Raw genomic sequence first — 6,000 nt, forward strand, 5'->3', positions numbered from 1 at the left:
CCGTTCCAAATGTTCTAGCAATAATGTCCATGTCATCCGCAAAACATACAAATTGGCCGGATTTCGTGAAGATGGTACCCTGGCTGTTGAGCCCGGCTCGTCGCATCACACCTTCCAGGGCGATGTTGAATAGAAGGCAGGAGAGTCCATCACCTTGTCGTAGTCCTCGTCGAGATTCGAATGAACTGGTTAGTTCACCCGAAATCATTTCCTTACGCTGTTCTGCACACCGTCCATCGTTGCTCTTATCAGTCTCGTAAGCTTCCCGGGAAAGCTGTTCTCGTCCATGATTTTCCATAGGTCTGTTCGGTCAATATTGTCGTATGCCGCTTTGAAGTCGATGAACAGGTGATGCGTTGGGACCTGATATTCACGGCATTTCTGGAGGATTTGCCGTACGGTAAAGATCTGGTCCGTTGTCGACCGGCTGTTGATGAAGCCGGCTTAATAACTTCCCACGAACTCATTAGTTTTAGGTGACAGACGATGGAAGATGATCTGGGATAGCACTTTGTAGGCAGCATTCAAAATAGTGAGCACCCTGAAGTTCTCACATTCCAAATGGTCGCCTTTCTTCCTTCCACTCCTCCGGTAGCTTTCGGTTTCCCAGATCCTGACTATCAGCCGATGCAGACAAGTGGCCAACTTTTCTGGGTCCATCTTGATGAGTTTAGCTGCGATACCATCCTTACCAGCTGCTTTGTTGGTTTTGAGCTGGTGAATGACATCCTTAACTTCCCTCAGCGTGGGAGTTGGTTCATTTCCGTTCTCCGCTGCACTGGCGTCGTCGTTTCCTCCGCTGCCGTGGGCTCCCGTGCCTACGTTCTCCACGCCGTTCAGGTGCTGATTGAAGTGCTGCTTCCACCTATCGATCACCTCACGTCCGTCTGTCAAGAGGCCTCCGTCTTCATCCCTGCATATTTCGGCTCGCGGCACGAAGCCGTTGCGGGATGCGTTAAGCTTCTGATAGAACTCTCGTGTTTCTTGGGAACGGCACAGCAGTTCCATTCTTCACACTCCGCTTCTTCCAGGCGCTTTTTCTCCCGAAAGAAACGGGTCTGCTGTTTCCGCTTCTGTTTGTAAAATAGAGTTAATAAACTATAGAGGACGAATGTCGCTGCTGTTCCCTTTGTTCTCGCTCGCAAACATGTCGGGTATCTATCTGTCAAACTGCATACTTTTTCGCTTTGACACTTATAGCCCGGCCTATCTCCGCCAGCAAGAGATGTTTCGGCAGCGACGCCAGCGACATTCTTCCTCTATAGTTTATTACCTCTATTGTTTGTAACACTCCACTTTCTGTCGGGTCCCTTGCTGCAGCATTACCGCCCTCGCTGCGTTCTTCTCCGCCAAAACCGTTCTGCACTCTTCGTCGAACCATTCGTTCCGTCGATCCCGTTCCACGTATCCGATGGTGCTCTCGGCTGCGTCGTTGATGGCTGCTTTCACTGTACTCCAGCAGTCCTCTAGAGGGGCCTCATCGAGCTCGCCCTCGTCTGGCAGCGCGGCTTCGAGATTCTGCGCGTATGCTGAGGCGACATAAGATTGCTTCAGTCGCTCTAGGTTGTACCGTGGCGGTCGCCGGTACCGCACATTGTTGATGACGGAGAGTTTTGGGCGCAGTTTGACCATCACCAGATAGTGGTCGGAGTCGATGTTGGCGCCACGATAGGTCCTGACGTCGATAATGTCGGAGAAGTGCCGTCCGTCAATCAGAACGTGGTGGATTTGAGATTCCGTCTGCTGTGGTGATCTCCACGTGTAACGATAAGGAGGGCTGTGTTGGAAAAAGGTGCTACGTATGGCCATATTTTTGGAGGCGGCGAAATCAATGAGTCGTAGGCCGTTTTCGTTCGTCTGCTGAACTTACCAATCGTCGGTCTGAATTCCTCCTCCTGGCCTACCTGAGCGTTCAAATCATGATGATCTTGACGTCGTGGCTTGGGCAGCGATCGTACTCGCGTTCGAGCTGCGCGTAAAATGCGTCCTTGTCATCATCAGTACTTCCGGAGTGTGGGCTGTGCACGTTTATTATGCTGAAGTTGAAGAATCGGCCTTTGATCCTCAACCTGCACATTCTTTCGTCGGTCGGCCACCAACCGATCACGCACCTTTGCATATCACCCATCACGATGAAAGCTGTTCCCAGCTCGCCGTGTGTTGCCGCAGCTCTGGTAGATGGTATGATTACCTGTAAACGTTCGCACCATGGATCCTGTCCAACACACCTCCTGCAGCGCTACGATGCCGAACCCGCGGTCCTTCAGTAGATCGGCGAGTATGCGGGTGCTCCCAATGAAGTTGAGAGATCGGCAGTTCCACGTACCGAGTTTCCAATCGCAAGTCCTTTTTGTTCGCTGGGGTCGTTGCCGTTGGTCTCGGTTCGTATTATTCTGTTGCTGATTTTCCGTTACAATGGTTTTTTACGGCTGGCTCGTAGGGCCTGACACCAACCCCCTACTTTCCGGAGGACCATAGTGCACAGTTGAGTTTAGAGTCCTTCCCTGGCACTCGGACGTAGATCAGCCGCCCCTAACATGGGGATCAGACGCTGTTGTGAGCCGCTCCTCCTGGAGAACAGACGCTCAGGTTTACCGAAGCAAATCCCCCCTTCCCTGTCAGCCTACGACCAAAGTTCCCACCGGGGTTGGTTACCCGATCTTCCCTAAGGTTGCTCATAGTTTGTACACTCAGTTTTCATTACCGAACTCGGTAAAATTTTACTGGGTTTTTGAACAGCAGAGTTAGTAAAAATGTTTATTACCGAACACTCAGTAAGGTACAAAGCTCTCGAGCTGTCAAAATAATACCGATTTAGTCAGTAAACATTCAATTGGCAGAATGCTGATTTTTTCGATATTTTTTTGTAAACAATGATTTACTGAGCTTTTCAGTTAAAATTAATTATCCCGGATTGATCCCTTCGGTGGTTTCCCAATGGAACCCATCACATCATGTCGCATAACATTTTATTGATGCCTTGATATTGCCAGCATCATTATTTGTGGATACCGTCTTACCCCGCTCGATTCGACACGTTTTAATACGACACTTTTTAATTCGTACCCCGCTTATTGGACATATGTCGAATTAAAAGGTGTTCAAATGTCACAGCGATGTACACTGTAAATGCAAAACAGTTTGATATTGTGCTTATACTCACACCCGCAGCAGCTCCTCTTGCAGCCGCTAATTCCGGAAGTTCTGAGTTGGTGCTATACGACACCCAAACCGCCTGGAAACCAACCGGAATGAATTGAGGATGGCAACAATCGTAGAAAGAACTTGCTTTTCATTCGCATTACCGCAATATTTGATGAAATTATGTTTCATAACAAACCCGGAAATCAAAACAAATACAAAAATAGAGTTGCCAAATTTCAATGAGCATGGGTGTGTAGGGTGACCAGTATGTCGAATTAAAAGTTTACCCCGATTATACGACAACAGTCGGTGTCGTATTAGTGGGGTAATACGGTAGTAAAATCCTCTGCTAGAGCATAATGTCACAAACTGCTGCCGCTGTGCGCTCGCCAGCTGCTCATGGTAAACAGTTTATACTGGAATCGATGCCGAAGTGATGAGAAAAAATGGACTATTTCTCCGGAATTGACTTCAAGCAGCCCCGCCAAGAGTCCAGCCCTTCGTCCAGCCGATGATTTTGGTTGAGAAGCACCGGTACTTTTAATATCAGCGATAGGCAAAACCAAGGAAAGCATTTTTGGGGAACCAAATTCCAATTTAAATTCTTGGTCGTGCTTGGGACTTGCTTCAAGTTTCGCTGTGTACCTATTTCCTCCTTGTTCCGTTCTACAAGAAAACAGGAGCAATCCGTACAAATGGGCTCCTTATGAAATGCTTACCATGAGCAGTGGCCTTCCGTGACGATCAGGATTTCCGTCGCAAGACTCGGTGGGTCTTCTGGATTCCGATGATTCGGCAGGCAACTCCAAGTGACAGTAGTGCACGATCTCTATGCAATGTTTTGATTTTGTTGTAACCGAGATCTCAGTAATAACTTGTTTTTACTTAAAACTCAGTTCCTTGTTTTACTGACTTTTTATGGTTACCGAATTTACACGGTAATCATCAAATATTGCTGTGTTCAGCACTTTTTATTACCGAAATACGCGAAAAAGGGGAAATAAATACCGAGTTTCAGTTATATTGTAACAAAAATGCTGAAGTTCCGGTAAAACCTCATATTTACGGTTTGAATTCAGTAAGAAAAATTACCGAACAGCGAAGCCGTGATTAAGTGTGGCTCTATAGAGGGTTCGAAAAGTTGGTACAAGTAAAGTTCCTAAAGCCTAACCGTTATCACAATGAGTTAGAGTTCTAAAACCTCATTTTCTCGCGTCGGAGATATCTCCGTCAATACTTTACCGATTTCAATGAAATCTTAGTATCATCTGCACACACTATACTGTAATGTAACCAGCCTATTGATGCATGCAATCAAAAGTTATGCGCTATTTGCCGTGGTGCTACCAATGCCAATCTGAAGGTTTTTTGGTTCGATTCCGAATGAAGACGTGTTTCCATTTTGCTTTTTTTTCTGATTAGCCATTCCCGTGAGGCTGATTTATATTCGTTCGTTAAAACAGGGCTATGCAAGCAACTCAGCAAAAATGCCCATAAAGAGAAACGACAAAACTTTTTCGTCGCGACCAGCAAACTGATTGACGGTGTTTGAAGGAAAATAATCAAGAGCTGCTGACTCAGTGACGCAAACATTGTATTACCCGTTGTCGTCAGTGATTATGCTTCAGCACCGATGATTATTAACAACTGGATTCCGTACACCCTTTATTAATGTCATTGATTTACGGCAAAAGTTCTTCCATTGAAACAAAACTGTAGCATCCTCAGCGGTAGAAGCACGTGGACCTCATAATAATCAACTTATCCCCAGATTACGGTACCTTTGGATGCCCGTAACTTCAAACGTATATTGTATGCAACAAAATACGCCCGACTACCCACTCTTTCATCCATAATACGGCAGTTAGCTGTTGCATAACTTTAAGGCGCATGTACAGAAGCGCTATATAATGACGTTCAACGCTTGAACATGATTCGTTTCTGTTAACTGATGGATGGGATCTTTTATTCCAAACAAACTGGTGAGCGATCGTGATATGGGCCTTTTCATTTGACGTCTAAAATCAGCAGATTTTGGGGGCCTTTGACATTTCTTATATGAAAAGGCCTATTGGTATGCGTAAGAGGATACAGGTTAGGATTGGACCTATAGCAATGATACGAGATCTCTATAACGCCTTGCCATCCCCTTTATGAAATTTGCTTCTTTAACGGTGTTGAGATAATTTAATTTTCTGAATCGGCATGCCAAACTGAACCAATCCATATTTTCATGATCTTTGGTGCCCGGGAACCTCATAAGAAATTAATTAATAGTTTGTATTTGAGCGTTTTTTTTTTCTGTATTAACGAGATTTTTAACCCTAGGCTAGTTCATCTCGGGACCCACGCTTTACTTCCCTTCCGAAGGAAGTACTCACATTTTGTAAGTATGTCGGGCGTGGGATTCGATCCCAGGTCCTCGGCGTGATAGTCTTGTGTTTTAACCATCACACCAGGTCCGCTCCATTTGAGCGATTTGTTGAATCTCCCCTTGTCGGATTTTGTACTGGGCGGAGCTATCAAGCATAGGCTGACCATCCGTCCCGTATTTAACGGGACAGCAAAATTTTCAAACACTCGTCACTAGAGCATAGTTAACGTTTTTGGTTCAATTATTCGTTCTTTCTAGCTGAAATAGCATTATTAACAACATGCAGTTGTGTTTCTGGACATTGATTTGCTTTTTGTTGTGTTTCCGAAATGTGTCCCGTATTTAAACGGGACAAATCTGGTCAGCCTAATCAAGCAGCTGCCCAGCTGTTTAAGATCTCTTTGAAATTAATTTTAGGTACCAAAATATAGTTTTAAAAATACGAAAAAAAAATCATAGTGGTTCAGAAAAAGGTCATCTTT

This window comes from Aedes albopictus, chromosome 3 (genome assembly GCF_035046485.1).
Source record: "Aedes albopictus strain Foshan chromosome 3, AalbF5, whole genome shotgun sequence".
Lineage (NCBI taxonomy): Eukaryota > Metazoa > Arthropoda > Insecta > Diptera > Culicidae > Aedes > Aedes albopictus.